Raw genomic sequence first — 13,246 nt, forward strand, 5'->3', positions numbered from 1 at the left:
CGAACTCACTAACCAAGAGATTGTGACCTGAGTCAAAGTCTGATGCTTAACCGACTGAGTCACCCAGATGTCCCACTCTCTGTTTTTATCTTATTTGTTCTTCCCTTACCCTATGTTCATCTGCTTTGTTTCTTAAATTCCATATGAGTGAAATCATATGATATTTGTCTTTCTCTAACTGACTTATTTCACTTAGCATAATACACTCTAGTTCCATCCACATTGCTGCAAATCAGTCATCCAAAATTTTAAGACATGCACTTGAGAGCCCCCAAAACATCTTATTATGAAAGCCAACAGGGCATGCATCCTGAGACCCAGAAGAAGGTAGTAATCTGTGGGGTGCCTGGGTGGCTCAGTAAGTTAAGCATCTGACTCTTGATTATAGCTCAGGTCATGATCTCACAGTTCATGTGTTAGAACCCCATGTCGGGCTCTGAAGCTGGTAGCACAGAGCCTGCTTGAAATTCTCTCTCTCCTGCCCTCTCTGACCCTCCCCCATTCATGCTATCTCTGTCTCTCTAAAAATAAATGAATAAACTTAAAAAAAAATGGTAGTGATCTGAGAAACAGCTATTAAAGGGCTCATGCACTTGGACTCACCCACCCCAGGGCTTAGCTGAGGCACCCAATTGTGTTCAGAGTAAAGTGGAGGGTCACCTTGGCCTGAGGGACAGACATCTAATTCAACACACACACTGCTGCTGGAACACTCTCTGGGCACAGAACTGGCAGGCGTCATATTCACGTTCTCCCTTTGCCATACTCCAAAGCACCAGTATCTTCCAGAAAGGAGCCTTTATATATGTCTGCTGCCCTGATTTTTGCAGCTGCTACCTAGAAGATGCCTCTTGATGCCTGACTCTGGAGGCCAGGGGGCGCTTATGCTCATGGCCCCTCAAGGCTGTATATATTTGCATACTTTTAAAAGCTGATCTCTTAAAAACTGAGAATAAACTGAGGGTTGATGGGGGGATGGGAAGGAGGGTAGGGTGGGTGATGGGCATTGAGGAGGGCACCTGTTGGGATGAGCACTGGGTGTTGTATGGAAACCAATTTCACAATAAATTTAATATTAAAAAATAAAAGTTAAAAAAAAAGCTGATCCCTGGGTATTTCTCTTCCAGTCAGCCTGAATCTAGGTGCTAACATTCTCCCATTTGGGGTACTGACAGGTCTTGGCACATCCTCATCTACTGGGATTGATTGCTTAGATAAGCACAAAGGTTTGAGAGATGACCAAAAGCCAGAGTAGTGTTGAATGAAAAGTTTCATCTGCTACAAGAGGCCACTCCTTCAAACTGGGAGAGGTGGTGGTTTCATCTATTGTGTAGAAACCAACACAGAGAATCAAGCAAACTCAAGAAATGGAAGGATATATTCCAACTGAAAGAACTAGATAAAACCTTAGGGGAGAAAATGAAATGAAGATAATTTACCTCATAAAGTGTTCAAAGTAATGGTCACAAATAGTCTTCTTCCCACCAGACTGGGAAGAAGAATGGATGAACATCATGAGAAATTCAGTAAAGAGATGGAAACTATAAGGAATATGAAACAGAAGTCACAAAGCTGAATAATACAATAATTAAAATGAAAAATACACTGGAGGGGTTCAATAGCAGCTTAGATGAGGCAGAAGAAAGAATCAGTCAACTATAAGACAAAGCAGTGGAACTCACCCAATCAGAGCAGCAAAAAGAAAAAAAAATATGAAAAAATGTGAAGATAGTTTAAGGGATTTATAGGATAACATCAAACAGGCTAACATTCATATTATAGGGGTCCTAGCAAGAGAAAAAAAAGAAAAAGGGGAACATTATTTGAAGAAAAAATGGCTTAAAACTTCCCTAATCTGGGGAAAGAAACACATCCAGATCCAGGAATCCAAATAAGAAGAACTCAAAGAGACCTACAACAATACACATTATAATTAAAATGTCAAAGTTAAAGACAAGGAGAGAATATCAAAGCAGCAAGAATAAAACAACTCATAACATACAGCCCCATAAAACTAGGCACATTTTTCAGCAGAAACTGTGCAGGCCAGAGGGGGTGGCATTATGTATTTATTTAAAGTGCTGAAAGAGAAAACTTCCAACCCAGAATACTCTACCCAGCCAAGTTATCATTCAGAATTGAAGGAAAGATAGAGTTTTCCAGATAAGCAAAAGTTAAAGGAATTTATCACCACTAAGTTGACCTTACAAGAAATGTTAAAGGGACTTCTTCAAGCTGAAAGAAGAAAGGGTGCTAATTATTAGCAAGAACACATTATTAGCAAGGGCCCTAATTATTAGCAAGAACAAATCTCACTTGAAAAGTAAATATATAGTAGAGGTAGTGGCTTAATTACTTATAAAGCTAGGATTAAAATTGAAAGAAAAAAGTAGTAAAAATAACTATGATTAGAATAATTAGTTAAGAGATACACAAGATGGGGTGCCTGGATGGCTCAGTTGGTGGGGTGTCTGAATCTTGATTTTGGCTTAGGGTTGTAAAACTAATTCCCATGTTAGGCTCCACGCTGGGCATGAAGAAGCCTGTTTAATATCTGCTCTCTCCCTCTCCTTCTGCCTCTCCAACATGCTCACTCACACTCTCAATCTCTCTCTCAAAAAAAAAAAAAGATACACAAGATAAGATGTCACATAAAATACATAACATGAGGGAGGAGAAACAAAAAATGTTGAGCATTAAATGGAATGAAACTTAAGTTGTTACCAACTTAAAATATACTGTTATAAATATGTTATATGTAAGCCTAATGGTAATCAAGAAGCAAGAAAAAACAAAAATAAACAAAATAAACAAACAAACAACAACAATAAAAAACACAAAAGATAAACAGAAAAGAATCTAAGCTTACTACTAAAAAAGTCATGAAATCACAAAGGAAGAGAGCAAGAGAAGAAAGGAACTGAGGCACCTGGGTGGCTTAGCTGGTTAAGTGTCTGATTTCAGCTCAGGTTGTGATCTCATAGTTCATGAGTTTGAGCCCACATTGGGCTCTGTGCTGACAGCTCAGAGCCTGGAGCCTGCTTGGGATTCTGTGTCTCCCTTTCTCTCTGCCCCTCCCCCTGTCATGCTCGCTCTTCCTCTCTCCCTCTCAAAAATAAATAAATGTTAAAAAAAATTAAAGAGAAGAAAAGAACAGAGAGGAATTACAAAAAAAGCTAGAAAAACAATAAATAAAATGGCAATAAGCACATACCTATCAATAACTACTTTAAATGTAAGCGGACCAATTCTCCAATCAAAAGACATAGAGTATCTGAGTTGATTAAAAAACAAACCCATCTATATGTCGCGTATAAGAGACACGCTTTATATGTATGGACACACACACATTGAAAGTGAAGAGTTGAACAAAGCTATTCCATGCAAATGGAACCAAAAGAAAGCTAAGGTAGTTATACTTCTATCAGACAACATAGACATTAAAACAAAGACGGTAAAGGCACAACAACACACACATAGATCCATACAACTGAATAGAGAACCAGAAATGGACCCTCATTTTTGACAAAGCAGGAAAGAATCTCCAATGGAAAAAAGACATTCTCTTCAGCAAATGGTGTTAGAAAAACTGGACAGTGACATGCAGAAGAATGAAACTGGACCACTTTCTTACACCATACACAAAAATAAATTCAAAATGGATGAAAGACCTATACGTAAGACAGGAAACCATCAAAATCTTGGAGAAAAGAGGCAACAGCCTCTTTACCTTAGCCACAGCAACTTCTTACTTGACATGTCTCTGGAGGCAAGGGAAATAAAAGCAAAAATGAACTATTGATACCTTATCAAGATAAAAACTTCTGCACAGTATAGGAAATAATCAGCAAAATTAAAAGGCAACTGATGGAATGGGAGAAGATATTTGTAAATGACAGATCATATAAAGGGTTAGTACCCAAAATCTATAAAGAACTTATCAAACTCAACACCCCAAAAACAAATAATCCAATGAAGAAATGGGCAAAAGACATGAATAGACACTTTTCCAAAGAAGACATCCAGATGGCTAACAGATACCTGAAAAGATGTTCAACATCACTCATCATCAGAGAAATACAAATAAAAACCACAATGAGATACCACCTCACACCAGTCAGAATGGCTAAAATGTACAACTCAGGCAACAACAGATGTTGGTGAGGATGCAGAGAAAAGGAAACCCTTTTGCACTGCTTGCGGGAATGCAAACTGGTGCAGCCACTCTGGAAAACAGTATGGACATTCCTCAAAAAATTAAAAATAGAACTATCCTATGACCCAGGAATTGCACTACTAGGTATTTATCTGAAGAATAAAAAAGGCTGATTCAAATGGGCACTGGTACCCCAATGTTTATAGCAGCAGTATCAACAACAGCCAAGTTGTGGAAAGAGCCCATAACTGATGAATGGATAAAGAAGATGTGGTATATATATATATATATATATATATATATATATATATAACACACACACACACACACACACACACACACACATATATATATATATACATAATATAAAAACAGGGAGGGGGACAAAACAGAAGAGACTCATAAATATGGAGAACAAACTGAGGGTTACTGGAGGTCTTGTGGGAGGGGGGATGGGCTAAATGGGTAAGGGACACTAAGGAATCTACTCCTGAAATCATTGTTGCACTATATGCTAACTAATTTGGATGTAAATTTTAAAAAATAAAAAATTAAATTAAATTTTAAAAAGATAAATAAATTATCTTGTGACCTGGCACCTTGCTAAACTTTCTAATAGTTTTTGAAAATTTTAAATTCATTCCCTTGTGATTTCAAATCATCATACTGGTAAATAGTAATACTTAAAAAAATCCCAATATACAGGCAGATCTTGCTTTCCATGGATTCAATATGCATGCTTATCAGTTGCTATAGTTTAGTTAAAAACACTACTCCTCCAACAACACAGTTCAGATTTCAGTTACCATGAAATATGAACTGTGAGTAATTGCATAAAGTACAAATTTTTTACTGGCTCTTCAGTGCACAAACCACTACATAATAACAGATGCACATCATGATCAGTGGCCTATCACACTACTTCTTTCAAAGTCTTTTTTTAAACTTAAAAAAAAGTTAAATCCAACTTAGTTAACATGGTACAATAACGATTTCAGAAATAGAATTTAGTAATTCATCAAATACAACACCAGTACTCATCCCAGCAAGTGTCCTCCTCAATGCCCCTTGCCCATTTAGCCCATCCCTCCATCCAACACTCTGCCAGCAGCCCTCAGTTTGTTTTCTGTATTTAAGAGTCTCTTATGGTTTGTCTCCCTCTCTATTTTTCAACGTTTATTTATTTTTGGGACAGAAAGAGACAGAGCATGAACGGGGGAGGGGCAGAGAGAGAGGGAGACACAGAATCGGAAACAGGCTCCAGGCTCTGAGCCATCAGCCCAGAGCCTGACGCGGGGCTCGAACTCCTGGACCGCGAGATCGTGACCTGGCTGAAGTCAGACGCTCAACCGACTGCGCCACCCAGGCGCCCCTCCCTCTCTGTTTTTATATTATTTTTGCTTCTCTTCCTTTATATTCATCTGTTTTGTATCTTAAATTCCACTTATGAGTGAAATCATATGATATTTATCTTTCTCTGAATGACTTATTTTGCTTAGCATAATACTCTAGTTCCATCTACATTGTTGCAAATGGAAAGATTTCTTTTTTTTTACTGTTGAGTAATACTCCATTGTATGTATATACTACCTCTTCTTTATCCATTCATCCATTGATGGACATTTGGGCTCTTTCCATACTTTAGCTATTGTCAATAGTGCTGCTATAAACACTGGGGTGCATGGAACCCCTTTGAAACAGCACTCCCGTATCCTTTGGATAAATACCTAGTGCAATTGCTGAGTCATAGGATAGTTCTATTTATAATTTTTTGAGGAACCTCCCTACTGTTTTCCAGAGTGGCTGCACCAGTTTGCAATCATACCAGCAGTGCAAAAAGGGTTCCTCTTTCTCTGCATCCTCACCAACACCTGTCATTGCCTGAGTTGTTCATTTAAGCCATTCTGACTGGCGTGAAGTAGTATCTCATTGTGGTTTTGATTTGCATTTCCCTGATGATGAGTGATGTTGAGCATTTTTTCATGTGTTGATTGGCCATCTGTATGTCTTCCTTGGAGAAGTGTCTATTCATGTCTTTTGCCCATTTCTTCACAGGATTATTTGTTTTTGGGGTGTTCAGTTTGATAAGTTTTTTATAGACTTTGGATACTAACCCTTTATCTGTATGTGGTTTTCAAAAATCTTCTCCCATTCCATAGGTTGCCTTTTAGCATTGCTGATTGTTTCCTTTGCTGTGAAGAAGCTTTTTATCTTTTTTTTTTCAACTGCTGCATGTATGCCCACCCACAGGCCAACCTCCAGAGATTTTAAATGATAACTTTTACTAGTTACAGTTGTTTCCCTGGAAAGCGGATCCATGTAGCTTCTCACATGGCCATTCTAGGAGCAAGCTTTCTTGTTTACTTTTTAAAATAATGTAAAGGCATTCTTGTAGATTTTGGATACAAGTTCTTTGTCAAGTACATGTACGGCAAATATTATCTCTGAGTGAGTGGCTTGCTTTTAATTTTCTTAAAAGTGTCTCTTGATGAGCAGAAAATGTATAATTTTTATTAGTTCAGTTTTCTCTTCCTCCTCTTTCTTTCTTCCCTTCTCATACTGCTTCCGTCCACCTCCTCTTTTTGGTTACTGTTTTGAGGAGACTTTGCCTACACTAGTTATAAAGATTCTTCTATTATTTCTTATAAATGCTTTATATGCTTAACTTTTATGTTTAGAGTCTGTTTCAAACTAATACTTGTGTATGGAGCAAAGTAAGCGTTGAGATTCACTTTTTTCGTTGTTCTAGCACCACTTACTTCTTTCCCCATTGAATTGCTTTATCACATTTGTCAAAAACCAAAGGGCTATAGAAGTGTGGGTGTATTTCTAGAGTCCTGTTCTATTCCACTGATCTATATGTTTCATGCCATACTGCCTTGATTACTGTGACTTAATAGTCATTTTTAAATCATATCATTTAAGCCTTCCATATTTGTTCTGATTATTTCCTATAATCAGGCTCTGACCCTCTCTTTCAAGTTAATGGTTTTTAGAGACATGAGGATGTGCAACTGAGCCAAACTAAACTTACTTCTCACTAGGCCTTTCCTCATAAATCCAAGCTCCCAGGTACATAATTAGGTTGTGGTTCAGCTCTTAGCCTTCTCCACTGGGGAGGGTCTTCTAGATATCTCATCTTCTAAGGATCAGGCTCCAAGAAACACCACTCAGTACCCATACTATCCAAGGTGCTGGCTGCTTTCATTGGAAGGCACTTATGCCAACAAATGTAGACCCATGTCCTTCTCTCTTAAAGTAACAATTTATATGTAGCTGGATCCACAGTAAATATATATATTAGTTTAAGTTTTTCTGCTTAATGTTATTTCGTTTGAATTTCCCCATGCATGTAGACAGCTGTTGAGTTTATTTTGTGAATGTTTGCATAATACTTCCTCAAGTAAACCATCAAGCTTTATGCTCTATTATACTTAGACGTGTAACAGGTTTCTGGGGATTTTTTTTTCTATTAAAAAATATGTTGCCAGAAACATTTTTAACACATATTCCTTCTTTGAAGTTTTTATTTAGGCTAAATTTCCAAGTCTAGAGGACTGGCTCCATCTAATATATTTCATTACTATATTTCAAGGATAAAATGGAGCTGATGGGATGTTATATAAGGTAGATGATTATAAATATATTTAAATTACTAGATTGATAGGGTAAAAATTGTACCTAGAAAGTATTAGGATCACTAGTTCCAAAATTCCAAGTTAGAAAGTCAAGTGAGATATATTTTTACAAAATCTAGATATGTTAAAAAGATAATCCTACAACTCAATAGCACAAAAAATAATTCAATTAAAAAATAGGAGGTGGAGGCACCTGGCTAGTTCAGTTGGTAAAGCATGCGACTCTTGATCATGGGGTCATGAATTCAAATTCCAACCCCACACTGGGTGTAGAGATTACTTTTAAAAATATATAAAACCCCAAAGCACAACATCCTCAGGAAAAAAATAAAAATTTTAAAAAATAGGCAGAGGATCTGAACAGATATTTTTCCAAAACCCAACAGGTATATGAAAAGATGCTCAACATCACTATTCATCAGTAAGATATCACCTCACACTTGTTAGAATGTCTATTGTCAAAAAGACAAGACAAAACAAGTGTTGGTGAGGATATGGAAAAAAGGGAACCCCGGTGCACTGTTAGCGGGAATGCAAATTGGTGTAACCGCTGTGGAAAACAGTATGGACGCTCCTTTAAAAATTAAAATAGAATGGGGTGCCTGGGTGGCTCAGTCGGTTGAGCGGCCAACTTCGGCTCAGGTCATGATCTCGCAGTCCGTGAGTTCAAGCCCCGCGTCGGGCTCTGTGCTGACAGCTCAGAGCTTGGAGCCTGTTTCAGATTCTGTGTCTCCCTCTCTCTGACCCTCCTCTGTTCATGCTCTGTCTCTCTCTGTCTCAAAAATAAATAAACGTTAAAAATTAAAATAGATCTACCATATGATCCAGTAATTCCATTTCTGGGTACCTATCCAAAGGATGTGAAAACACAAACTCAAAAAATATCTGCACCCTCATGTTCAGAGCAGCATTATTTACAATAGACGGAAACGTCTAAGTGTCTACTGATAGATGAATGAAGAGATTCATATATCTATAATATATACACATGGAATATTATTCCACCACAAAAAGAAGGAGACCTTGTCATTTATAGCAATATATATGGACTTTGAGAGCTTTATGCTAAGTGAAATAAGTCAAAGACAAATAATATAAATACTGTACATATACGAGGAATCTTTTTAAAAAGGAAAGAAAAAGAACTCATATATACAGAGAACAGATTGGTGGTTGTCAGAGATGGAGTGTGGGGGTAGGTGAAAAGGGTGAAAGTGGTCAAAAGGTACAAACTTCCAGTTATAAAATAATTAAATTCATGGATTGCAACGTATAGCAAGGTGACTATAGTTAATAATACTGTATTGTATATTTGAAAGTTGCTAAGAGAGTAGACCTCTCAAAAGTTTTCATCACAAGAAAAAAAAGCTAATTATGTGTGGTAGTAGATGTTAACTAGGCATATTGCGATCATACCATAATAGATACAAATATTAAATCATAATTTTGTACACCTGAAACTAGTATACTATATCAATTATATCTCAATAAGAAAGACAATCTCAACAAAATGAAATAAATAAAATTAAGTTTAAAAATCAAATATGGGGAACACCAAAGAAAAAGGAGTAACAAATTCTTGGAGAGATGTCATATAAGACAAATTTTAAATATACTATAAGGGAATCTAAAACTAGAGATAAAAATGCCTCCTGTATTCTGAAATCTAAATAAGCAAAATATATTAATAGAAGTCTTTGTTACCTATCCAAATGAGCCTAGAGACCTGAGTCCCACATCAGGGAGAGAGCAGGCAAAGTGGATGTGTGTATGTCTTGGGGAGGGCATCCAGCAAGCTTCCAGCACAAAGCAGTTTCCTGGAAGAAAGGGCATATGGCCCAAAAAGGGGAGGCTAGAGGGGATGGAGCAGGAGGCCGCATCAGGGAGAGGAAAGGTAGGAAAGAAAAAAGCCAAGCGAGCTTAGAGCAAACTGTGATATCTGTCTCATAACAAAATAGATGCAAACTGCTGATGAATGAATAACTGGATACATTAAGTATCACTGATAAAAAGGTCCCTTCCCTCTACGATCCTGCATGAAGGGGGAAGTGTGACAGAACAGAGCACTGCTGGGGAATGGGCTGTCCAGTAATGATGCCATGCTGACCTCCCTATGCTTTAGTCTGTGTACCTGCCAGAGCCCCCGGGCACAGAAGGCACCCAAATCAGGACAAGATAAGGGAGGTTTCATGAAAGGTTGGTTACCAACATATGCCGAGGGTGTACAGCCATAAATGCGGTTCCAGACCAGCTGTTCCTAGCCCTGGGCCCAAGGGGGGTGGGCAGGGAGTTGAAGAGTGTAGGGAGCAGTTTCCAGAACCTTGAAGCAGAAAGTTGTGAATAGAAGGCCATCTTGAGAGGCCAGGACTCCGCCAACAATGTAGCCCCATGGGAAGGATGTGGGGAATCCCATAACCCACCCTGCTCTCCCCTCTCTCTGACCTCCTATCAGGGCTCTCCAGGGGCCCTGCCCTGGCAGACTTTTCAGGTCTGAGAGTGGGTTGGGAGCAAGGCTCAAGGTTCAAAGAGAGGGTGACCAAAATGGAGCAGCTTGCCAAAGGGCAGGTAGGGGGTAATTGGACTTCTTGTGCAAATTTCTCCCCTTGTTATACTCATGATGCTGATAAACATTAACTATTCATCTTCTCCGGGACTAGAGGTAGATCACTTGAACCTACCTCTAAGGCCCAGGTTAAAAAGGCCTGGCATCCTGGGCATGACCTTCTGTGCTAGGATTATTCCCAGCTACTTGTATAACAGTAAGGCAAGCACAGTGGCAGAACTCTAGGGTTTATTCTTGCCTGTAACAGGAAGTCTAGAGGGGCAGCCCACAGCACGGCCAGCAGAGACTTAGGCTCCCACTGTGTTTATGCATTGAACAAAGAGTAGGGGCCACAGCCCAGGCAGGATGTTGGGGGTGGGTACAGTCCCAGTAGCTCTTCTGGAAGCCCTGTTAGTAACTTCATTTCATCATCAGAGTGAGTCCCACAGCCATCGTAACTGCAAGGCAATCTGGCAAGCCGAGTCTTTTAACTAAGTCATTACCCTCAGTCAACTCAGAATTTTGTTAGGAAGGCAGAAGGGGAGAGTGGGTGCAGACTAACAGTAGCATCTGCTATGTGCACTGGAATTCCCCTACCCCAAGCTGGTTATTCATCAGAAATCTTCCTCCACTTACCCTTTCAATTTATAAAACACGATGGGGAAATAACCTACATCAAACACAAAGTCATCATCCTCACTCAGAGCATTTTCTTCAAGTAAACAGGACAGTTGTCCATACAAAATGCAGTTGGAAAATTTCTCAAAGTTGTTGATGTGTACAAGTCACCTTTCATTATTAAGTTGGTAGACAAGACACATCTAAATAAAGAAAAACTGCTTGAGGAGCTATAATGTTTTGTTCTTTAATTTTTAGACAATGTTTAGGAGACTCAAAGCCTATTTGTTTAAAACATATGTAACACTTTCTAACAGCCATTTTTTAAAGATAATTTTTAAAAATGTATTTGGTTCCCAAACAATAAGATGTCCAAGCACAACTTCATCATCAGGAGTCAAGCGCTGGTAGAGTGAACAGAAAGAAAGCTCAGAGGTCTATCTCCCATCAGATTTCCCTGGAAGGAGACACTGATGAGTAAACTATATCCGCTGAATCATAATTCAGCGTCTCTCGGCCTCAGTCTTCTGCAAAGATTTTTGTTGGCAGTATTTGGATTAGCTCCCTGGGAAGGAATGTTGGTGTGGCTGTTCTCATTCTGCAGACAGGGAAATTCCAGAAGCCTCTGCTGACAGAGAGTGGGGAGGTGCTGAAACACCTGGCCACAGAGCAAAGGTTTTTTCAAATGAGGGAGTTTGGCTTGGCAGGCACACCTTCCATTCCTGTGCCTGCACCCAGAGGTGGCATGTCTGGACTCACAGCGGCCTGGCATTTGAAAGGGAAAGAAAAAGGCCAAGTGGCCCTTCCCAGCTTGAAGATTGCAACCACAGCTGCTGGAGAGTTCTAGCTGGGCAGGGGAGGGAGATGGCCTCTGGCACACACTCACCGAGAGGAACCCGCTAGGACAGCTGCGGTGTGTTTACCTTGCTTCTTGGCCAAGACCATCACCTTGGATGAAATCAGCCTTGACTTTCTGATGTTTTTATTATGTGTAGTTTTATCACAGGATCCTAAGTAAAGGGGCTTTTTAAATACAACACCACTACCACCAAAAACCAAAAAATAAAACAAAGATCTTGTTTCCTCTCATTCTCTTCTGTAATATTATTTCTGCTATTTTGCTCTTATTAGGCTCTTCAGAATAGAATCATACTCACCATCTCAGAGTCCCATTTTTCTCATGAAAGATGTTCTCATTCAAATCAGGTTATGCATTAAATGCCCATTCTGTGCCTCACAGAATTACATTGATAGCACACCCTTTTTATGTTTTCCAAAGTGCCTTTCCATCTGTTATTTTCTTCAACATTCACAGCAAGTGAGGCCAGGGATCACGATCCCTGACTGACAGGTAAAGAAAGTTAGGTCTGGGCTTTGGATCAAGATGGTGAAGCAGCATGGAGAACCTCAGCTTGTCTCATCCCTGAAATGCAGCTAGATCAGCACCAAACCACTTTGCACGCCTAGCAAATTGATCTGAGGATTAACACAACAATCTGTATAACTTGAGCCACAAAACTTAGCAGGTATGCAGTACATAGAAGTGAATTGTGGGAGAGAGAAGCCACCAAGGGTAGGGAGCTGTTATAGCAGAGAAAGGACAGAGAAAGGGGAGAATGAGGCACATCAGGAAAGTACAGGAAAAACAGTTTCCCAAAATTAGCTGGAGAGAAAGAAAGAAAAAGAGTGAAAACACTTGCAGGGGACTGAATAAGAAATCTGTTCCCCAAAACCATGGACAGGGAAAAAGGAGAGGGTCTCAATATCACTAGGATTCTATAAACAGTGGAGAGCAGAGTCAGAAAGTCTGGAGCTCAGTGTCTGGTGGTGCTCTGGTGAGGAAATAAGGTGAATCCCCAGGAGCAGGCAGTGGGGTCTGAAGGGTCCATGTGCCACACTGGGAGAAGCAGTTCCTCTGCTTGGAGTGCATTTGGTAGAGGCCATATGCCCTCCCCACAGGCAAAGGTCCCAGTGGACCCCAGAGAGCAGCCAGTTTGCTGGTATTGGGACAAAGATGCCAGAGTATTGTAAAACCTGGTGTTGGCTGTGTGTTGTGTTTGGCACAATCTCTGAACCTCTGTTGCTGTGTGATCACACAAATGTTTTCTGGGGAAGCCGGCACCCATCCATTGCTCAGCAAGACTCTCCCCCAGAGAATCAGTGTGGGTCCAAGCTGCAGGGGTCTGTGAAGTGTGGGATTTTGAAAGAACATTGCATTTGAGATAAAACTCTGGAGGGAGGTGCCACCCAGCACCTGACAAGGTAGAGGTGGGGAGTGGACAGAGGACTGAG

This window comes from Leopardus geoffroyi, chromosome A3 (genome assembly GCF_018350155.1).
Source record: "Leopardus geoffroyi isolate Oge1 chromosome A3, O.geoffroyi_Oge1_pat1.0, whole genome shotgun sequence".
Lineage (NCBI taxonomy): Eukaryota > Metazoa > Chordata > Mammalia > Carnivora > Felidae > Leopardus > Leopardus geoffroyi.